This window comes from Triturus cristatus, chromosome 6 (assembly GCF_964204655.1).
Source record: "Triturus cristatus chromosome 6, aTriCri1.1, whole genome shotgun sequence".
Classification (NCBI taxonomy): domain Eukaryota; kingdom Metazoa; phylum Chordata; class Amphibia; order Caudata; family Salamandridae; genus Triturus; species Triturus cristatus.
Window position 1 is genome coordinate 1,208,733,637 of NC_140589.1, and position 23,963 is coordinate 1,208,757,599.

General features: G+C 50.5%; 2 long non-coding RNA genes across 2 annotated transcripts in view; one reads left to right on the forward strand and one right to left on the reverse strand.

The window, feature by feature from the left end:
• Positions 1 to 23,963, reverse strand: part of LOC146821175 (uncharacterized) — a 56,992-nt gene that overhangs the window by 16,586 nt on the left and 16,443 nt on the right. Inside the window, exon 2 of the long non-coding RNA XR_014963124.1 lies at positions 22,202 to 22,349. This is a non-coding gene — a long non-coding RNA (uncharacterized LOC146821175). The remainder of the gene's footprint in view (positions 1 to 22,201; positions 22,350 to 23,963) is intronic.
• Positions 13,280 to 18,398, forward strand: LOC146821176 (uncharacterized). The gene is made up of 2 exons (XR_014962675.1): positions 13,280 to 13,309; positions 18,357 to 18,398. It is a non-coding gene; the product is annotated as an uncharacterized LOC146821176 (long non-coding RNA).

The following is a 23,963-nucleotide window of genomic DNA, read 5'->3' on the forward strand; positions in this document are numbered from 1 at the left end:
TGGATCTGGACAATACTGTGTCTTAAACCTGTTAAACACTAGGTGGACACTGATTAACAAATCCAGCCCCCAGCACCCACTGACCTTCCTGCCCCTTGCTGCCACCACGTCTGTGACGCCTTATCAATTACATGACTGCCCAAGACCTCGTCCTCCTCCAGGCTATCCTTCTCATAGTCAAAGTCCATACAACCCACCAATTCATTTTCCTGGTCTCAAGATGGCCGCTTTCTAGGTGAGCTCCGTATGCAATCGTAACTATCCGGCAGGAATCCGGCAACATCCAAGCAACAAATTACATGCTCGCTGCCGCTCTGTAAAGCACTTGAGGTGCATTGCCCATCGGCGTGCTCATCGTGTCTGTCCGAGTTGCTGGTGGACGGGGCTGCGCTGCGGCCTCCAAGGGCCTAGTGAAGACGAGTGCTGCAGTCTATTACCGGCTGAGACGTGGCAGCACGGACACCAGTAGTCTCAGGGCCTGTGGCCCGTACTGACCTCCGCTGGTGAGCGGAGCACATACCTTGCTCGGATGGCATCCTTGGGGCTGGCGGCATCTGGCTCGTTGCTGACCGGTCTGGGCACGGACAAGCTGCTTTTGCGGCGAGGTGTGGTACGCTTCTGCATGGCTGCCCTGTAGCCCAAAACCGCAACCGTGTGCCCACATTGGACGTGAGCGATCTTTGTGCCCAACCGGTGGACGGCGGGTGGTGCTGGGTCCTGGTTGTCAGCGGCTGGGCAATATCCACGACGTTGCCCGGATCGAGCACGCTCCTGCTGGCAGACAGGGAGTGCACTGCAAACACCGGTGGACGGCCCCCAGCCGCCTCTCTGACAGCAATTGCAGCGATAGCAATTTGGGCCCTGTTATACTGGTTCCAGATTGCTGGGGGAGGCCTGGTGAGACTGCTAGGGATCGGTGAGGGGAGACTTAAATTGCTGGCCGGCTGATGAGGGACATGTTTAGACGTTATCGCTGCACACAGAGGGCCTTGTTACTCTGTCCTGTCTGGCACCAGAAGATAGATTAGGGAGTTCCCATGCCCACTATCAACTGCTACGATCTACTAACGACTCAGGGATTGGGCTTTCCCCCTATGGTTTTCTCCTGTTTGTATCCCTGTTGTGCTACCCGTGTAGGCTTTTACTAAGCAGAGGACTCTTGCCTGGACCTGAATATTGAGCGGATTGATTTGTGGACCCTTGCTGACGTGGGCAGAGTACTACGAGACTGTGAGCCTTGTGGCAGCTGTGGTGGGGCTTGGACATTTAAAGACTATGGGCAAGATGGACAAATCACAGTCTAAGCTGCAGTTTGAGCAGCGCAAGTCGAAACAGAGGGATATAGGCGCTGACAAGTCTCCCGATGTGCAGAGTGATAACACCGAGGAGTCTGAAGGTGATATCCATCAAATTTTGAGGGCAAGACAGAAAAGCTGGTCTACGATAAATGGCAAAAGTGACTCTCTGGCCTACCGGATGGACCGCATGTCTGAGCATAGTGAGCGCCTAAATATGGCGGAGAGACTGGTGTTCGAAACTGAAGACGCTGAGATGGAAACAATTAATGCCCAGAAACAGATGGGGAAGCTCATTACCGTCCTGCAGGACAAGGGAGAGGATTTGGAGGCTAGATCAAGGAGATGTAATATCCGCATCACAGGCCTTCCTGAATCTCCAGCAATGGGCAATATGGAGGCATTAGTTGAGCAGCTCTTGGTGACACTCCTGGGTCGCGACACATTTTCAGCCATATTTGTCGTGCCCAAGGCTCCCTGGGTCCTAGGAAACCGCCTGGTGCTCCCCCACATCCTGTTATTGCTAAATTATTGAACTAAAGGGACAGGGATGCTGCGTTGAGGCAAGCTAGAGAGAGACTCGATATACAATTTGAGGGTTCCTCGATCTTGCTTTTCCCAGACTTCACCATGAGGGTGCATGAGGAAAGACAACAGTTTGCTCCCTTGATGAGTTGCCTATGGGAGCATAATTGAGGGTCATCGTGGATGGCGGATCAAAGATTTTCACTGACCCAAAGTCACTGCAGAAGGCCAACAAGGAGTACATCAAGACTGATGGACGGAGAAGAGACACTGAGGAGCTGGCCGGGGCGTTTGGGTTGATATGGAGGGGCAAGTATAACACGGTTGTCCTCTGGTTTTCTTACATTTCTCTGAACAGGTATGTAACATATGGACTGTTTGAAGTGCACTAGAGGTGATTCATGGATGCCTGCTGCCCAGAGTTTGAGGGGATAACTTCAGATGCTTGTTTGGGGATGCGGTCAGCTTTGATGGAGATCGACATTGAGACTTTAGATCTGCCGCAGCTTGCGAATGGTCCTCTCTGGCCTGGCAGGAAGGCCTCGAGTTGGTGACAGTGAGACTACCTCAACTTTTAGGGGATCCAGTTAACTGTTGCTCGATGGGTGTATAAACAGTGTTCAAATGGCCACGTCTTATTTCTGACTTTGTGGATTTCCAAGCGGTGAGCTGGTAACAGTATGCATACAGTACTTACATAATTCTATAACAATGCACTGTTATATGAGAGAGGGTTGGAGACGCATGGATCCTATAGATAGTGCAGATCTAGTTAATGTAACTTGAAATGACGCAGAGCCAGGGCAATAGAGCTCGCTTCCTCACATGGAACATTTGGGGCCTTAATGATTTTAGAAAGACGCGAAAGGTGATATCTCATCTTACTAGGCACGAGATTGATATCGCCTTATTACAGGAGACCCATTTGCCCATAGATAGTAAAATGCTTACACTTAGGCGTTTACATGGTACCTTTCATGCGGCGGGGTTCACTACGCATGCCATGGGGGTGCTCACCTGGGTCAACCCCAGATCAGGTATACATTTGGAGGTGCTTGAGGCAGACCCAAGGGGGCAGGTTTGTGATCTCTAGCTGTCTAGGGCAGGGAGCTGACATACTTCTAGTTAAGATCAATGGACCTAACTACGATAATCACCAATTCTATCACAACTTGTTTGGGGGTCTGGAAGGGGAGTCCTCTCTAACGCAAATATGGTGTGGGGATCTCAACTGCGTGCTGGGCCAGGCATTGGACCGATCCTGGGGCCCTGCTCGTTGCCCTTCAGCTGCGGATAGTGATTACTGATGTGGCAACTCAGTTGAATATGCTGGATGTCTGGCAGACATTCTCACCGGCTGCCGGGGGCTTTATCCACTACTCAGCCCTGCATGACCTCCATACCAGAATGGATTATTGGTTGGTCGCTAGAACTTTGTATCCTCAGATTTGCGCCTGGTTGACTCACCCCCACTCCTTTTCAGATCACTCACCAATAATGCTGGACATAGAGAGACCTGAGAAGAGGCCTGCTCCCTTCACATGGCAGTTTCCGCCATACTCGTTGTTAGACAGGGTCTTCAAATCCGAGATGGCTGCGGACATAGAGAGCTTCTTTGAAACAAATATTGGCTCTGTTCGCCAGTTTTATACAGTATGGGAGACTTTAAAAGTCTATATACAGGGGATAGCCATGTCCAAGCGTTTTGGGGTCCTCTGTTCTCTTAGAGGGAGACTGGCTGCGAGTAAGTGCCCTCTTTCTGCATGGTTGTCCCCACTTTTTCTGAATAGATGATGTGCTTTGACTGAGTGTGCCCTGGGCTCCTGCTAATCAGGTACCCAGGGACTATGTTCTTTCCCTAAAACTGCATTGAAGCCTAAACCCAATTGGCATCTCTGGCCAAAGGTCAGCCCCTGGTAAATGGTACCACAGGTACCCAGGGCACTGTGACCAGAGAAGGCCTCTAAAGGCTGCAGCACTTATTGTGCCACCCTTAGAGGTCCTGTACCATTTCACTCACACACTGCCTTTGCAGGCTGTGTGTTTTGGTGCAGAACAAAGTGAAGAGTCAACATGACACACTTCTCTTTGTGCCATGCCTGCAACCCACTGCTCTGGCATAGGTCATGCTCCCCTCTAGCTGGGTGGACTATACCAGTGGTGAGGATACAGGTGCATGAGCCATGTCCCCCTACAGTGTCTAAGTCCATTCTTAGATGTTGTAAGTGCAGTGCTGCCATTAAGAGTATATGGTGCTGGGAGTTTGTCATTATGAACTCCAAAACGCCATAATGGCCACACTGTAAACTGAAAAGTTTGGTATCAAACTTCTCAGCACATTAAGCACACGCGCATGCCAGTGTGGGACTGAATGAAAAATGCACACAGAGGGCATCTTAGAGATGCCCACTGAAAACTAACCTACCACTAGTGTTTCAGCTGCCACCACCAAACATGTTTCTGGACCCCTGTGGCAAGAGCTTACTGCTCTCTGGGGCCTGAAACAATGTACATCCTGGGACGAGGTACAAAGCTTCCTCCCCCAGGATTGGCAGGGTTCACGAAGAGGAAGCGTCAAAGGCTTACCGCCTTTGTAAGCTTCCCTAGGCCACTTGCTGCTCTCAGCAACTGGCCCCCAGTGGTTTAGAACCCCACTTTGGGCGGGAAAACCGGCAGGAACAACAAGTGAGGAGAGAGGTGTGCCCACCTCTGCCAACTTCACCCCTCAGGTGGGGGAAGCGAGGTGAAGCACAAATCTCAGTCCATGCCATCCTGCAGATGGGGGGACCCAGCTAACCAGGGATAGGCCTATGCCCCCTCCCACTGTAGGGTAGCATAATAGGGGCAGTACCCACCACAGGGAAGGGAGCCATTGGTCGCAACCTTTTTAACAAACTGTAACGCCCCTGAATCTAGTATTTAGGGGCACTCCTGAACCTTGCTTCCTCAAACAAGATGAAACTACAAGAAGAAGAAGAAGGACTGAACATCCGTGCAGAACCTCACAAGTGGAAGACGCCCACTGACTTGGCCCCAGCCCTACCGGCCTGTCTCCCCCTCGAACCTGCTCCTGCAAAATCCTGTTGTGTCCTGCAGCCAGCAACCTTGAAAACCCCGGAGGACCTACCTGCCTTCAACCACAAAGACTTTGTCTCCCCTGAACACCGGATTTGTCAACCTGCAATCTCTGGCATCGGCCGGAAATTGAGAATTCGCACAAGTTTGCACCCGCCGTACACGGCCGGAGCTCGAGTGGGCAAACAGCACGAGGTGGTCCCCCTGGTGATCCTGACCCGAGATCCAGTGATGCCCGACTTGCCTCAAGCCTCCAGCCGACGCCTGCAACCTAAATCCAAAAGGACCCCTCAACCGCGACCAGGAGCTGGTACGAAGATCCTACCCCAAAAGGGACCCCAAAAGGCAACCCAGCAACCGACGCCGCGTGGCCTTGGGTGGCCCAACCAACGGTGCTTAGCCAAACCCCAATTTACCTTTTGAAGTGGTGGTCGCACCCAGAAGACCTTCTTCCCTGCAGTGCCTTTTCAAACCGGAGGTTCCCCATAGCAAACAACAGGGTGCCTGACGTCGAAACAGCACCCTGCACCCGGCCACCCTAGTGCCGCTGAGGGTGCACCTTTATTTCCCCATTTGCCCTGAGCTAAAGTTCAGGAGCTTTGCTCACACAGCCAACTGGCCTGCTAGCCAGCAGCCACCAACCGGAGAACCCCCATCCCCCATTGGATAATATTGTGCCTCAGCACTCTTAACCCGGCCGCCCTAGTGCCGCTGAGGGTGTAACGAGAGTGAATCCTTGACCCTGGGGGAACCCTTGTTCTAACCCAGAAGCTCAACTCCAAAGACCGATTACTTACCTGGTAACCATTAACTTAATTTCTCTCCATAGGAACCTATTTACTGTTTTTCTCTGAAAAATGTTCCAAGTGTGGAGTTGAATTGTATGGAAACCTGAAAAATAACAATTGTGCAAAACTGACTTAACTTACTTTTTCTCTTGGAAATGTCCCGGTGTGATAGCTAGGCATATCACAGGGAGTAGAAAACAATCTAAAAAGAAATCTGAAAGTAACGTAAAAATAACTTGCCTGTAATTTTAACTGCAAGATCAATACAAAGTATATGTGCAGCAGTTCACAGTATTGCATAACCATTAATTCAAACTGTAACCATTCCAAAGTACATTTGCAACGGCATTTCAAACTGTATATTTACTGCAAAGTAATTATCAACTTACCTGTGCCAGGCTTACTTGGTTCTAGGAAATAAAATAACAAAGAGTAATTTTATACAAAACCAATTGGTCTGAAGTTCAGTCTTTGAATTAATTTGCTTACTGGGTGTGTGCAACAAATGCTTAACATGGTGCTCTGATAATGCCTTCCTGCTTGACCACACTACCACAAATAGAGAGTGAGGTGCTATCTAACTTTACCTCTGCCTACCTTTGAGGTTCAACTGGACTCTGTGCACACTATAACTCACTTTGGTATAGTATATACAGAGCCAGTTTCCTACACTGGCTAGCCTTGAGAATCGTTTGGTTGATCGAGATAGAGCAGGAGGCCTTGGTGAGTTGGGATGCTCGGGTAGCGGAATAATTAAATTCATTGGAGGAGTACCACGAAATCGCTGACAGCAAGGTTAAACACATGGGGAAATACGCAGTTGCCAAAACATATGGGGAGGGGAAAGGCCGGGCTCAGTGTAAGAAGCTGTGCTGAGAGATTGGTGTGAGTCGGGCTGTGTGTCTGAGTTGCGTGCAGAGTGGCGAGCTACTGAGAGACCCAACAGCAATAGCAGATAAGTGTGATCAGTACTGTTCCTATCTGTACCACTCTAGAGTGACTGCTGATGATGCAGCGATCAAAGAATACTTAGAACATATTTGGATGCCCTGGTTGACTGATGAGCATAAGGAGCACCTAATGAGGCCGTTAGATGCCGGTGAAGTGCTTGCTGCGCTAAATGCAATGTGTGCTGGAAGCACCCCAGGGCAAGATGGCCTTACTGTTGCTTTCTTTAAGGAGTTGCTTACTCCACACCGGATTACTCTTTTTGAGGAGATAGGGGGTGGGGGGAATGCCCCCTCAACGAGGGAAGCCTTAACAGTTACATTATTAAAGCCAGACAAACTCCCTAATGAATGTTCATCCTTTAGGCCCCGGTCACTTTTTAATGTGGATACCAAGCTCTTCGCTAAAATCTTAGCTAACCAGCTGGCCCGCTGGTTGCTTTCTTTGTTGGTCCGGAACAATCAGGGTTTGTCCCAGGGCATACCTCGACATACAATCTACCGACTGAGTTTGGAACAATACAGCATATTAAGCCGGAAACCAAAGCTGCTGCATATTAAGCCAGAAACCAAAGCTGCTGAGGTCTCTCGACGCAGTGAAATCCTTTCATGCAGGTAGTGTTGAGGCGGGCCCCGGAATTGGAATTAAATTATTTTGTGGAACAAGGTTCACATGCGTACCACTGGGTACACCAGTGGCCTCCCACATGTACAGATTGAAATGGTTGCGGCTGGGCCCCCTCCTCTCTCATTGTTGTTGTTTCAGGCGAGCTGGTATTTTGGACTCCGTTAATTCGGGTACTCATGCATGTCAAAATTTGTTAAAAAGGCAGGCGGCCACTATCTTGTATTTCCCTTCAACCCCGCTGGAGTGATGCCATTGGCTGCCAGCATACCGTGAAAGAGAGGTGGTCCAAGCACTGGTATCAATTAACATTGTTAAAATTGGGGAGCTACTTTCTGAAGGCACGGCTAGAGGATGAGCTGATAATGAGGCGGAAGTGCATGTTCACACACCGCTTGTGAAGTTTCACTTTCACAGGGTGAGGCATGCCATTCGCAGAACACTTGGGGAGGACATGACGGAACTGCCCAAGATAGCCTCCTTTTCTTTCCTTCTGTGTACGGAATCTCCTAGTAAGATAGACTCCAGTATTTAGAACATATCACTGGACTATCGTAGGAATCACTTCAGCAAGGCTAGCTGGAATGGCAAAATGATCTTGGGGAGGGTCTCCATGACATCACCTGGCCATATTGCTGTGAGGTCACGCAGAATGTCTCCTTGAAAGGGATACACTGAGTCATACATTTTAAGTTCCTTAATAGAGGTTATTATACGCCTGACAGGCTGCACAGATATGCCCTCCGTGACTCTGCAGAATGTGAGCGGTGTATAGTCACGCCAGCTGTGTTCTTGCATACCGCTGGTCGTGCCCAGTGATTGCGAACCACTGGAGATTAATTTGTCGCATGGTGAGCAAAATCACAGGGTTGCCACTGCCATTGGACCCACTATTGGCTTTGCCGGGTTGTACAAGGCGACTGCTGAAAGACACGCCGATTAATAGACATGGGTCTACTGCTTGCAAAACGCAGGGTTGCGATGCGCTGGGCTCGAGGACCAGCTCCTACTGTCAAAGACTGGTCAAAAGATATGGTTTAATGTACTACACAATCTGAATTGTATAGTGAATTACTATCGTCCTAGAATCGCCCTAAACGTTTTTGGGGTCTGTATCAGCACTATATAGCGGGAAAAGAGATGGATGTGACTGAAGGGGATGGTCCTGACTGATGGTGCAGACTGAGACAAGGGTTTCACCCTGTGGGATGATTGGACAACAACCCTGTTATTCACTGCATGTGTTGTAGCCCTGTGAGTACTAGATTCTGCTCGTCGTTGATCAAACATCGTGTCTATTTATGCACCTAATTGCATTGATGTATCTCCATGTAACATACTGAGTAGATGCTTTGCATTCTTTATATTACTGCGTTGTCTGCTCAACACTGATGTACTTCTGGGATTGCTTTCTGTTATCGTATTCACGAAAATGTAAAAAAGGTATGATCACGAGACTCTCTGATGAACTCAGAAGGTTACGGATGTCCTTTTGCCATGTCTGGTTTTTACCTACAGAGAAGTGCCACAGAAAGCAGTGGTATTTAGTCCCTATGAGCTTCTGTTTGGTCATCCTGTGAGGGGACCACCATGTCTAGCAAAGGCTGGGAGTGAACTCTCAAAGAGGCCCACCTAGCTATTTTGGACTATGTGCTTGGCCTACGTCAGGCAGATCCCACGTCACCCTTTTTGAAGCTATCTTGGTACATCATTACCCGTGACTGCTCCATTGTTTTTACTTTGTCAAGGGGACCACTTTAGTAAAAGTAACCTCGACACTCCTTAGGCTATTTTCGGTCACCGAGACACCACCCTTATCTTACACCCACTCACTTGAATTCATCAATACGGCTAAGATCAAAGCTAAAGAACCCCACTGAGGAGCCGGTCAGGCACTGCATCATCAGCCCAATGTGGAGCTGCTCAATGATGAAGCTGGACACCCTTCAGGGTGTTTGATGGCATTCAGATCTGATCACTTAGACCCCCCCCCGCTGCAACCGAATCCCAGTACACCCACCCTTCTATCAGCCATATCACCCCCTCACCCTATGTGAGGAACTGTAACCTTATTTTGTGCAACATTGCCTGTGAATTGCTTTAGCCTGCTTTCTTCTGTGGCCGCACCACAATGCATCAGTCTTTGTTTACTACCCTGGGCAAGACACCTCTGTGCCCGGACTCGCTTGCCATGACTTTTGCCCAACCCCCACATGCGCTTCATTATGCTAGCTATCTCTGTTTCTCTGCATGCCATGAGTCCAAGCGGGAAGCATCTTGCACTGTAAGTGCATTGAGTTATGCCACTTGTCTGCGATCCTGCCACCCTCACTTCACTCAGACATCTCCCTGCTTTCAGAGGCCCTCCCTGAACCCACAAGCGGCCCATCCAACTACCTAGGCTTCATAATGTCCCCTGGCTCTGACTTAGAGTGCATGCCAATACTGCGGCGGCTAGCCGGACGAACTGACACAGAGATCGCTCCCATGTCCAACAGGGAATCAAGGCACCTTGCTTCTCGCAATAAGCGTAGCAACTCCTGCACTCTGTCTTCTGCCATGAAGTCTGAAGAGGTCATGTGACAGACTGTAGTCAAAAAAGTCTAATAATAATCAACAGTAAACAACACTAAGTTCAGATGTCAATCAATAAATCTTAAAAATAGAAATGTGGATTGCATTTTCTCACACAGGAAGGGAAAACACAGGGTGAAGGGAGAGCAAGGGTCTGCCCTGCATTTCAAAAGGTAACTCTTTCATTCGTAAGGAATCACTGGTCAAAGGAGGCCTGAGCACACCTGTCGAAGACTATAGGACTGATAAGGGAATCACAACGAGTGGGAACAATGTCACGGGTAACCTTTAAAACCACATATCACTGATGAAAAAATCAAGGTGGCCTGTGTTGGGAGTTCCCAAATTTGAAGACTGTTCTTTAGTGATAGATGACTTACAGTGTCATAAGATGTGGGCATTTGCAAATAGGCGACCCGTTACACGAACATAAAAAGCAGAGAGACAAAATCTAACAGTGTATATGGAAAATATTTAAATAGGAGGCTTGAGACGAAGACTTGGTCAAAGTTCAGCTTATTGCAACCAGGATTGTGACCCAGAGGGTCGTCCAATCTCCCATGCTTGCTGAGGAAACATCACCCAAGAGAATCAAGAATTCTCACCTAGTGCACAACCTTCTACCTAACCCAAGACCAGTGAACTCTGAGGTTCAGGACAGAGCTAGTCAGTAGCAAGATCTAGAAGTCATGGTGCAAGAATCTGAGAGGCAGAATGAAAGGTTAGGGTGCATCCGGACCACTGCACCGATCGGACTACCTGTCTGCATGCGAGACATGACCCCTGAATTAGAAAAGGGGGGACTGAAACTTTAGGGCCATCGCGTTTTAACAATACATCAGAGACTATAGGGCTGCCATAAATGTGAGAGACAACCACTGCACAAGAGTGAGCAACAGGAACTTAGGGACAGTTGTCCTGGTTCAGCGATGTTGAAATAATAGGGCTATAGCTGTGACCCCAAGAAGCTTGCCTCCTTAGGCGAGTAACACAACCTCTGTATACCAGGAAAGGCTCATGGGGATTCAAGGGCCATCGCCATTGGTACACTGCTGCTGGAGAAGACCAGGATGTCACCCTAGGCAGTGATGTGACCAGAATTGGGACGTCGTCTTGAGTGTGTGAAAGACACCTGAGATTTGCAAGAGGAGATCTTGAACACCAGCGTGGGTCGAGATTCACACAATAAGTGCATCTGCTCAATAAACTTTGTAAACACTGACGCACTCAAAATCTTTGTCAGAAACCAAAGGAACTTACTGTCAACTCTGAAGAGCAGCGTGAAGATCCAAGTCCAGAGATGGTTGCAAATAGGCGGCTATTCTTTTCCAGCACCAGCCGCTGTAGAATTATAAGCCAGACTACCAAATGTTTCTGGGCCTGCAGCTAGGTCTCCTGTGGTGCGGGCAAGATAAAACTTTGTGGTGCACAGCCCATGGGTGGCAGCTACTTTAACTTTAACACTGCCGGCACTAGGACAAATTGTCCTTATCCAGGAAACTGTGGGAATTTAAAGCATCATTCTTTTTTTTATACCCAAGTTCTCAGATTTCGTCATTTTCCACAAAATTCTACAAGACTAAAAAAAAATGCATTGGAGATATAGACATAGTAAATACATTATCATCAACATCATTACCCATTCAGGCCATGATTTATCCAACACCCGCTCCACATCTTATAATTTCGTTGGCAAAACAGGGCCTTGTAAATCGGCTTCTCATGGCTGGCACACCAGTCCACCCCCTCTACCCCTCGAATGAGGCATGGTTCCAGCGACTTCCAGTTACGGGCGATATTTTTTTTGCCCAACAATCAATCAATCAATCATAGCATTTGTATAGCGCGCTACTCACCCGGAGGGTCTCAAGGCGCTGGGGGAGAGGGGTCCGTTACTGCTCGAAAAGCCAGGTCTCGAATTGCTTCCTGAAGGAGAGATGGTCCTTGGTCAGCCGAAGTTGGATGGGGAGTGAGTTCCAGGTCTTGGCTGCCAGGTAGGAGAAGGATCTTCCTCCGGTGGTGGCTCTGCGGATGCGTGGTACGGCAGAAAGGGCAAGGCTGGTCGACCGAAGCTGGCGTGTGGGTGTGTAGAAGGTCAGGCGGTTGTTGAGATACTTGGGGCCCAGGTCGTGGAGAGCCTTGTGTGCGTGGGTGAGGAGTCTGAACGTGATCCTCTTGCTGACGGGGAGCCAGTGCAGGTCTCTCTGTTGGCCGGAGATGTGGCTGTGTCGGGGGATGTCCAGGATGAGTCGTGCGGAGGCGTTCTGGATGCGTTGGAGTCTTTTCTGAAGCTTAGCTGTGGTACCGGCGTAGAGGGTGTTCTCGTAGTCCAGTCGGCTGGTGACGAGTGCCTGGGTGACCGTCTTCCTGGTTTCGTTGGGGATCCATCGGAAGATCTTAGGGATCATGCGTAGGTTGTTGAAGCATGATGAGACGGCGTTGACTTGTCTGGTCATCGAGAGGGAGGAGTCCAGGATGAAGCCCAGGTTGCGTGCGTGGTCCGTAGGCTTGGGAGTGGCGCTCAGGGCGGGGGGCCACCAGGAGTAGTCCCAGGCGGAGGGTGATGATCCCAGGATGAGGACTTCCGTCTTGTCTGAGTTCAGTTTCAGGCGGCTGTTCTTCATCCATTCGGTGACGTCTTTCATTCCCTCCTGGAGGCTGGTTCTGGCAGTGGCGGGGTCGTTGGTGAGGGAGAGGATCAGCTGGGTGTCGTCGGCATAGGAGATGATGTTGAGGTTGTGTTGGCGTGTGATGGCTGCGAGGGGGCTCATGTAGACGTTGAAGAGGGTTGGGCTGAGGGATGATCCTTGTGGTACGCCGCAGATGACTTCGGTGGCCTCGGATCTGAATGGGGGGGGAGGCGGACTCTGAGTTCTTCCGGCGAGGAACAAGATGATCCAATCCAGTGCCTTCTCTTGGATCCCGATGTTGCTGAGGCGCTGTACTAGGGTGCGGTGGCAGACAGTGTCGAATGCTGCAGAGAGGTCCAGGAGGATGAGGGCCGCTGTGTCCCTGTTGTCGAGCAGGGATCTAATGTCATCGGTGGCTGCGATCAGTGCGGTCTCGGTGCTGTGGTTAGCTCGAAAACCGGACTGCGAGGGGTCGAGGGATCCGTTAGTCTCCAGGAAGGCGGCGAGCTGTCTGTTGAGGGTCTTCTCGATGACTTTGACTTTGGCCGGAAAAGGGAGGAGCGAGATGGGGCGAAAGTTCTTGAGGTCGGTGGGTCCGCTGTTGGTTTCTTCAGGAGGGCGCTGAGCTCGGCATGCTTCCAGCTCTCCGGGAAGGTGGCGGTGTGGAAGGAGGTGTTGATGATGTCCCGTAGTTGGGGTGCGATGATGGAGTCGGCCTTGTTGAAGATGTGGTGGGGGCAGGGGTCGGCAGGTGATCCGGAGTGGATGGTGTTCATCGCGCGGGTGGGGTCTTCGGTGCTGACCGGTGTCCAGGTACAGAGGGGGGGGGGGGGGGGGGGGGGGGGGGGGGGTGGTGGTGGTGGTGGTGGTGGTGGGGGGCGTTGGTTGGGTGCGTGTTTGGTGTGCCGAAGCTGTTGTGTATGTTGGCGATCTTGCGGTGGAAGAACGAGGCGAGTGAGTTGCAGAGGTCTTGTGAGGGAGTGATGTCGTTGTTTCCGGCGCTGGAAAAGAGATGGATGTGACTGAAGGGGATGGTCCTGACTGATGGTGCAGACTGAGACAAGGGTTTCACCCTGTGGGATGATTGGACAACAACCCTGTTATTCACTGCATGTGTTGTAGCCCTGTGAGTACTAGATTCTGCTCGTCGTTGATCAAACATCGTGTCTATTTATGCACCTAATTGCATTGATGTATCTCCATGTAACATACTGAGTAGATGCTTTGCATTCTTTATATTACTGCGTTGTCTGCTCAACACTGATGTACTTCTGGGATTGCTTTCTGTTATCGTATTCACGAAAATGTAAAAAAGGTATGATCACGAGACTCTCTGATGAACTCAGAAGGTTACGGATGTCCTTTTGCCATGTCTGGTTTTTACCTACAGAGAAGTGCCACAGAAAGCAGTGGTATTTAGTCCCTATGAGCTTCTGTTTGGTCATCCTGTGAGGGGACCACCATGTCTAGCAAAGGCTGGGAGTGAACTCTCAAAGAGGCCCACCTAGCTATTTTGGACTATGTGCTTGGCCTACGTCAGGCAGATCCCACGTCACCCTTTTTGAAGCTATCTTGGTACATCATTACCCGTGACTGCTCCATTGTTTTTACTTTGTCAAGGGGACCACTTTAGTAAAAGTAACCTCGACACTCCTTAGGCTATTTTCGGTCACCGAGACACCACCCTTATCTTACACCCACTCACTTGAATTCATCAATACGGCTAAGATCAAAGCTAAAGAACCCCACTGAGGAGCCGGTCAGGCACTGCATCATCAGCCCAATGTGGAGCTGCTCAATGATGAAGCTGGACACCCTTCAGGGTGTTTGATGGCATTCAGATCTGATCACTTAGACCCCCCCCCGCTGCAACCGAATCCCAGTACACCCACCCTTCTATCAGCCATATCACCCCCTCACCCTATGTGAGGAACTGTAACCTTATTTTGTGCAACATTGCCTGTGAATTGCTTTAGCCTGCTTTCTTCTGTGGCCGCACCACAATGCATCAGTCTTTGTTTACTACCCTGGGCAAGACACCTCTGTGCCCGGACTCGCTTGCCATGACTTTTGCCCAACCCCCACATGCGCTTCATTATGCTAGCTATCTCTGTTTCTCTGCATGCCATGAGTCCAAGCGGGAAGCATCTTGCACTGTAAGTGCATTGAGTTATGCCACTTGTCTGCGATCCTGCCACCCTCACTTCACTCAGACATCTCCCTGCTTTCAGAGGCCCTCCCTGAACCCACAAGCGGCCCATCCAACTACCTAGGCTTCATAATGTCCCCTGGCTCTGACTTAGAGTGCATGCCAATACTGCGGCGGCTAGCCGGACGAACTGACACAGAGATCGCTCCCATGTCCAACAGGGAATCAAGGCACCTTGCTTCTCGCAATAAGCGTAGCAACTCCTGCACTCTGTCTTCTGCCATGAAGTCTGAAGAGGTCATGTGACAGACTGTAGTCAAAAAAGTCTAATAATAATCAACAGTAAACAACACTAAGTTCAGATGTCAATCAATAAATCTTAAAAATAGAAATGTGGATTGCATTTTCTCACACAGGAAGGGAAAACACAGGGTGAAGGGAGAGCAAGGGTCTGCCCTGCATTTCAAAAGGTAACTCTTTCATTCGTAAGGAATCACTGGTCAAAGGAGGCCTGAGCACACCTGTCGAAGACTATAGGACTGATAAGGGAATCACAACGAGTGGGAACAATGTCACGGGTAACCTTTAAAACCACATATCACTGATGAAAAAATCAAGGTGGCCTGTGTTGGGAGTTCCCAAATTTGAAGACTGTTCTTTAGTGATAGATGACTTACAGTGTCATAAGATGTGGGCATTTGCAAATAGGCGACCCGTTACACGAACATAAAAAGCAGAGAGACAAAATCTAACAGTGTATATGGAAAATATTTAAATAGGAGGCTTGAGACGAAGACTTGGTCAAAGTTCAGCTTATTGCAACCAGGATTGTGACCCAGAGGGTCGTCCAATCTCCCATGCTTGCTGAGGAAACATCACCCAAGAGAATCAAGAATTCTCACCTAGTGCACAACCTTCTACCTAACCCAAGACCAGTGAACTCTGAGGTTCAGGACAGAGCTAGTCAGTAGCAAGATCTAGAAGTCATGGTGCAAGAATCTGAGAGGCAGAATGAAAGGTTAGGGTGCATCCGGACCACTGCACCGATCGGACTACCTGTCTGCATGCGAGACATGACCCCTGAATTAGAAAAGGGGGGACTGAAACTTTAGGGCCATCGCGTTTTAACAATACATCAGAGACTATAGGGCTGCCATAAATGTGAGAGACAACCACTGCACAAGAGTGAGCAACAGGAACTTAGGGACAGTTGTCCTGGTTCAGCGATGTTGAAATAATAGGGCTATAGCTGTGACCCCAAGAAGCTTGCCTCCTTAGGCGAGTAACACAACCTCTGTATACCAGGAAAGGCTCATGGGGATTCAAGGGCCATCGCCATTGGTACACTGCTGCTGGAGAAGACCAGGATGTCACCCTAGGCAGTGATGTGACCAGAATTGGGACGTCGTCTTGAGTGTGTGAAAGACACCTGAGATTTGCAAGAGGAGATCTTGAACACCAGCGTGGGTCGAGATTCACACAATAAGTGCATCTGCTCAATAAACTTTGTAAACACTGACGCACTCAAAATCTTTGTCAGAAACCAAAGGAACTTACTGTCAACTCTGAAGAGCAGCGTGAAGATCCAAGTCCAGAGATGGTTGCAAATAGGCGGCTATTCTTTTCCAGCACCAGCCGCTGTAGAATTATAAGCCAGACTACCAAATGTTTCTGGGCCTGCAGCTAGGTCTCCTGTGGTGCGGGCAAGATAAAACTTTGTGGTGCACAGCCCATGGGTGGCAGCTACTTTAACTTTAACACTGCCGGCACTAGGACAAATTGTCCTTATCCAGGAAACTGTGGGAATTTAAAGCATCATTCTTTTTTTTATACCCAAGTTCTCAGATTTCGTCATTTTCCACAAAATTCTACAAGACTAAAAAAAAATGCATTGGAGATATAGACATAGTAAATACATTATCATCAACATCATTACCCATTCAGGCCATGATTTATCCAACACCCGCTCCACATCTTATAATTTCGTTGGCAAAACAGGGCCTTGTAAATCGGCTTCTCATGGCTGGCACACCAGTCCACCCCCTCTACCCCTCGAATGAGGCATGGTTCCAGCGACTTCCAGTTACGGGCGATATTTTTTTTGCCCAACAATCAATCAATCAATCATAGCATTTGTATAGCGCGCTACTCACCCGGAGGGTCTCAAGGCGCTGGGGGAGAGGGGTCCGTTACTGCTCGAAAAGCCAGGTCTCGAATTGCTTCCTGAAGGAGAGATGGTCCTTGGTCAGCCGAAGTTGGATGGGGAGTGAGTTCCAGGTCTTGGCTGCCAGGTAGGAGAAGGATCTTCCTCCGGTGGTGGCTCTGCGGATGCGTGGTACGGCAGAAAGGGCAAGGCTGGTCGACCGAAGCTGGCGTGTGGGTGTGTAGAAGGTCAGGCGGTTGTTGAGATACTTGGGGCCCAGGTCGTGGAGAGCCTTGTGTGCGTGGGTGAGGAGTCTGAACGTGATCCTCTTGCTGACGGGGAGCCAGTGCAGGTCTCTCTGTTGGCCGGAGATGTGGCTGTGTCGGGGGATGTCCAGGATGAGTCGTGCGGAGGCGTTCTGGATGCGTTGGAGTCTTTTCTGAAGCTTAGCTGTGGTACCGGCGTAGAGGGTGTTCTCGTAGTCCAGTCGGCTGGTGACGAGTGCCTGGGTGACCGTCTTCCTGGTTTCGTTGGGGATCCATCGGAAGATCTTAGGGATCATGCGTAGGTTGTTGAAGCATGATGAGACGGCGTTGACTTGTCTGGTCATCGAGAGGGAGGAGTCCAGGATGAAGCCCAGGTTGCGTGCGTGGTCCGTAGGCTTGGGAGTGGCGCTCAGGGCGGGGGGCCACCAGGAGTAGTCCCAGGCGGAGGGTGATGATCCCAGGATGAGGACTTCCGTCTTGTCTGAGTTCAGTTTCAGGCGGCTGTTCTTCATCCATTCGGTGACGTCTTTCATTCCCTCCTGGAGGCTGGTTCTGGCAGTGGCGGGGTCGTTGGTGAGGGAGAGGATCAGCTGGGTGTCGTCGGCATAGGAGATGATGTTGAGGTTGTGTTGGCGTGTGATGGCTGCGAGGGGGCTCATGTAGACGTTGAAGAGGGTTGGGCTGAGGGATGATCCTTGTGGTACGCCGCAGATGACTTCGGTGGCCTCGGATCTGAATGGGGGGGGAGGCGGACTCTGAGTTCTTCCGGCGAGGAACAAGATGATCCAATCCAGTGCCTTCTCTTGGATCCCGATGTTGCTGAGGCGCTGTACTAGGGTGCGGTGGCAGACAGTGTCGAATGCTGCAGAGAGGTCCAGGAGGATGAGGGCCGCTGTGTCCCTGTTGTCGAGCAGGGATCTAATGTCATCGGTGGCTGCGATCAGTGCGGTCTCGGTGCTGTGGTTAGCTCGAAAACCGGACTGCGAGGGGTCGAGGGATCCGTTAGTCTCCAGGAAGGCGGCGAGCTGTCTGTTGAGGGTCTTCTCGATGACTTTGACTTTGGCCGGAAAAGGGAGGAGCGAGATGGGGCGAAAGTTCTTGAGGTCGGTGGGTCCGCTGTTGGTTTCTTCAGGAGGGCGCTGAGCTCGGCATGCTTCCAGCTCTCCGGGAAGGTGGCGGTGTGGAAGGAGGTGTTGATGATGTCCCGTAGTTGGGGTGCGATGATGGAGTCGGCCTTGTTGAAGATGTGGTAGGGGCAGGGGTCGGCAGGTGATCCGGAGTGGATGGTGTTCATCGCGCGGGTGGGGTCTTCGGTGCTGACCGGTGTCCAGGTACAGAGGGGGGGGGGGGGGGGGGGGGGGGGGGGGGGGGGTGGTGGTGGTGGTGGTGGTGGTGGGGGGCGTTGGTTGGGTGCGTGTTTGGTGTGCCGAAGCTGTTGTGTATGTTGGCGATCTTGCGGTGGAAGAACGAGGCGAGTGAGTTGCAGAGGTCTTGTGAGGGAGTGATGTCGTTGTTTCCGGCGCTGGGGTTGGAGAGCTCTTTGATGATGCTGAATAGTTCCTTGCTGTTGTGGGCGTTGTTGACCAGTCTTTCCTTGTAAGCTGTCTTCTTGGTGGTGCGGATCAGCTGGTGGTGCCTGCGGGTGGCGTGCTTGAGGGCGGTCATGTTGTCTGATCTGGTCGTGGCGCCAGGCTTTCTCGAGTGTGCGGCAGTTCTTCTTCGAGTCCTTGAGTTCGTCGGTGAACCAGGGGGCTTTCTTGCTGCCGGGTCAGCTGGGAGGGTTCTTCAGTGGTGCGAGGTCGTCGGCGCAGGCGGTCAGCCACTGTGTGAGGTTGCTGGCTGCTTCGTTAGGGTCCGTTGTGCTGGCGGGAGGGTTCCGGCTGAGGGAGGTGGTCAGCTGCTCGGCGGCGATCTTGCTCCAGCTTCGGCGAGGAACCCGTTGCAGGTGGTGGTGGGTCGTGGTTTTTATGAAGCAGCTGTGGTCAGTCCAATGAAGTCCGGTAGAGTGGCTGAAGGAGATGTGTTTGCTGGATGAGAAGACTGGGTCAAGCGTGTGGCCGGCGTAGTGGGTGGGGCTGTTCACCAGTTGCTTGAGTCCGAGAGGCGAGGTTGTCCAGCAGGGTGGTGGTGTTGCAGTCCTTGTTGTTCTCCAGGTGGAAGTTGAGGTCCCCTAGGAGGATGTAGTCACCGGAGGGGAGGGTGTGCGGGCTGATGAAGTCTGCGATGTCTTCGCTGAATTATGCGCGTGGTCCCGGGGGTCTGTAGATGAGGGTGCCTCTGAGGGTCGTCTTGAGGTCGGAGTGTATCTGGAAGTGGAGGTGTTCGGCGGCGGTGAAGGTGTCGTCGGAGTTGGTCGTGATGCAGATGGTGTTCTTGTGTACGATGGCGATGCCTCCTCCAATCTGGTGGACGCAATCTCTCCGGGAGATCTTGTATCCGTCCGGGATGGCTGTGACAATGTCTGTGACAATGTCGGGCGCTGAGGAGGCGTTCATCCGGCCGGTACAGTTCTAGTCGAGGCAGCATAAGCTGCCAGCCAAAATAAGAGCTTGCTAGATTTGTATCTATGCTCGTAGACCAGCTAGGCCAACCCTCTCTATGGCCATGCCGATAAAGGTTCTCTCCAGTCTCAGTCAACCAACTTCCTCCAAAAGGCACAACAGGGCTGTCCTCGAAGGATTGTGTGATGGAAGTTCACAATGACATACAAAAAGCGGGAAGCACATCTGCTTAAATAAAGCTACCCGCCCCATAGCGCTTAAAGGCAGGATGCCCCATTTCTACAGGTCCCTAGTCAAGGTTTTAGTAAAGGGGCTGAAAATTAAGAGTCCAAGCCAGGGCTGGGAGGTGTAGAATATACATACATCAAACTATTTGAAGGAGTAAGCATATCGGGATCGCAGGGCACCAGGAATGTCCTCCTGTGTCTTCAACTGGTACCAACAGTGACTTGTTCATGTTTATCTGCAGACCAGAGGCTTCACCATATAGGTGGAGGTGTCTGGGGCCGAAAGACTGCATGTAAACCAGAAGTAATGGGATGTTATCCACATACAGAGCTGTGCGCTCTTCAGGATCCTCCTCTTAAAGCCATCCAGAATTTGGGAGTCGCATCTGATAAGACGTGCCAAGAGTTCAATTACTAAGCCAAGAAATGGAGACAGAGAACAGACCTGTTTGGAGCCTCTGACTACTGGGAAGGGCGGGTATAGGACTCAGTTTACCTGGACTTGGATGCAGCGACATTGTATGGCAGGCTGATGAGCCCAAAGTAGTAAGTTAAAAAAACTGCGTGCTTCAGCACAGCTTCCAAGAAGGTCCACAAAACAGTGTCAAAGGCCGTTTCAAATTCAATTCGGTAGGGGGGGCTGCTCAATCGGCACGCCTGGGGCAGGGTGAGTTGTACCCTCCGTATGCAACAGCGGGTGCTCCTGCCAGGCATGAACCAACATTTGGTCTGGGTAGACTAGGTAACTCAGTGTCTGACAATGTAGTCACTAGGACATTCGAAAAAATGTGATGTCTGCGTTTTTGAGAGAGATAGGCATATACGAGGAGCAATCTTCTGCGGCTTGGTTGTCCTTAGAAATCACCACAATAATGGCAGTGCCAGGTCTTGGGGTGAATGATCAATGCTCTGCCCCCTCAGTTTAGAGGGCCAGTAGGTGATGGAGCGAACGGGTCGGGTAACTTTTAAGGAATGCCATGCTGAACTAGTCTGTGCCAGGGGTCTTTCCCAAATTGAGAGCTGAAATTGCCATGTTTATCTCCTCAGTTGTGATCTTTTGGTCAAGTTTTTTGGCTATAAAAGGCAGGGAATCGAGTGCATGGGAAATCTCCTTTAGCAGTGGGAATGCAGACTCCTGTGGGGGTACAGGGGTTGCACCCTACAAGTCTTTTTTACACTGCGATTACATGAGCAACCTCGGGCATACTTTCATGAAGGGTTCCATGAAAATTGCAAATGGCCGGTACAGTTCTAGTCGAGGCAGCATAAGCTGCCAGCCAAAATAAGAGCTTGCTAGATTTGTATCTATGCTCGTAGACCAGCTGGGCCAACCCTCTCCCACACTCCCTCTAGGAAGATCTGTTTCAGGGTGGGCAGTCCAGATCCTCTATCTAGAGTGGTGGACTTGCAGCTGTCGCTCAATGTCGCCGAGGTGCAGCCACAGGTCCACCACTCCAAGGAGAGGATATGGGCTCCTAAATCCATTACCTGTACCAGTTGGCGTGTCTTCTTTCCCCCTACATATCCCTTGGTCAGACCCCCTCAGGGTGGGTTTACTGGACGCCCATAGGGGTTCCAGCAGAGGCCACAGTATTACAGCTGAGCTTAAAGAAGATCTTTAGTGCTCTATAAAGTCAATACAGTCTTGGTCTACTAGATGCCAGGCGTTGATGCGCTACATAGGTCATAAGGTGCACAAAAGGGTTTCCATTTTAAAGAGGGGTGTGTGTTCCGAGATGACTCAGGTCAGGATCTTTTTGCATTGTAATACAAGGGAGGTCACTGGCTGGGAGCCAAGTCAGACGGATTAAATCAATCATGATTTGTAGAACACAGATGCTTCAACAATGAGGGTCTCAAGGTCTTTGACCCAGTTTATGCGCTGCTGACACGCAAGTGTACAGCCCTTGTGAGGGGTTACATAATCTCCAAGCATCGCATAGGCCAATTGAGTTGGCCTACAATGTAAGTTGTGATGAGCGCGCAATTCAGCCTGGGCAAAGGGCCTCGAAAATATCAAGACTGGGGTCTGGGACGGCATTAAAAATAACCCACACCCCCAATCAGATAGGCCAGGGGGTTGGGAGGCACCACAAGGTCCTGGAGAGCCTGTAGTGTCCAGTGCAACCTCTGTTGGAGAACGTAGGCCGATATGAAGTACTGGTGTCTAGTCTCTAGAGGGCCCTCCATCCCTATGTACCTCCCCTGTGGGTCAATGTATGAGGAGGACACCGCAACTAGGAAGGACATATGCAGCAGGATCACGACCCCTCGTGAACCTCTTAAGAACTCAGTTAAAAAACTCAGTCATAGCCAAACATGATGCGAAGGGACAGTGGGAACCTAAAAGATGCGTTTCTTAAAGCAGGACCACATTGTTGCTAAACCGCTTTATATAGCAAAGTACTGCCAATCTCTTATAAACTGAGGACATGGTTTACATTCCAGGAAATTACCTTAGCCATTTGGGGGCTGTACTGGAAAGTGGTGAACTGGCCCCTCTCCTCATGAGAGGCCTCCTGGTCCAAAGGGGGATAGACTTAGTGGAGCCGTAGAGCATTTTGTATGAGAGTGCCCGCAGTGGACGAAATTTGATTTAAATGCCTGCAAAAGAAAACAAGAATAAAAGGAACACAGAACACTTACCCATCCCACCCAACAGCCCCACCTCCAGCACATACTTACAACTATAAAGTATCTGTCGCCCAATATTTCAACATAAAGAAACTAGTAGGGTGGGTCAGGATCCATCGGAGGCTCCCTGTTGCTCAATTGAAGGATCACACTGGCCGACAACAATTTCTAATTCATACAATAAAACAAAAGAACACAGGAAAACACTCCCTCCACCCCACATCCAAAACATTTTTAAGCAATATAGCAATAGAATAGTTCACAGCGTCTGCAGCAATGGTTGGCTATCCATGACTGGGGCATTCTGCACCTCTCCACCTGCCAGGGTTCAATTGATTGGCTCATGATCGCTATCTTAGTCTGAAAGAGAGTGGGGGTGCCTGAGAGCGACGCCTTTGGGTCCAGAGCTCCTGGTGGACTCCCAGCAGGAGATGGGTTCAATAACCATAGTCACCTGTGCTGGTTCGGTCTGTCTCTCCTTGAGTGGGTTCTCATTCCCCAGGGGTACCTGAGAGAGCTCACGGGGGACCCAGCTGTCCTAGAGTTTGCTGCCTCCCCAACTCTGGTGGGCCAGAGTACCCATCGCTCACTTCCATGCTTGTTGGTGAATTTCAAAGAAATAGGTGGACGGGTTGAAAATAGCTTTCAGATGGACCGAGAATGGGAGCATATATTGGATCTGAAGGGCCACAAGTTTGTTTAACGACCTAAAGAAAGCATCTGCATTGCTGGGCTGCCCAGGTGTAGTCTGGGAAGAACATGGGCTTGGTGGTGAAGCGCAGATATTGGTGATTTGAGCATCCTGGAAGATGACATACCGACAGTGGTGGTTGAAGATGTGGCCCATCATGGGATGAGAAAATCCTTGGGGGAAGACATTTAGCCATGACCCGCTGCGCCCTCTCCTCCACGAAACTAAGAGACAGCTTATCCAATGGGACACAAGAATGGAACCATTGCTCCAGAAAGCAGTCTGTCACTGAGGTCTCAACTCCTTCTGGGAACCCAACGAGCCACAGGCTCTTTCTCAGGCATTGGTTTTCAGCACCCTGTGCTCGTTCTTCCAGTATATCCATTGTGGAGAGCAACTTGGAGGCCTGGAGTTTAAGGATCGTCACTTCATCCTCAACCGTTGAGACCCCGGCTTCAGCCTCAGTCAACCGGTCTGCTATTTTGTGAGTATATTGGCACAGGAGGGTGACATCCACCTAGACCTCATTCACTTTTGTCTCTACTGATACCAGGCGCCTTGAATTGCTTTGAGAATGATGGGCATGTCTGTTTATTGTTATTAATGGGGAGGTGCTCTGCGGTCCACCGGGTATCTACAGTAGGTTCAATGTACTGGTGCATTTGTCTTTGGGCCAGCTGTGGGAGCTAGTCACGCCCCTCTCCAACAGCATAGCCATATTCACGTTGGGAGGGTATAGGCACACCCCAACCGGCCCGCATGACTCGAGCAGCCTGAAAAGGCATCCAAGAGGTGGACCACAGAGAGTCATTGCTGCTGTGCAAGGCTCTGAGTAGGTACAGAGCAGGATTCAGGCTTCTGCAGTTCCCTACACTTATCCAGGTGCCACAGAG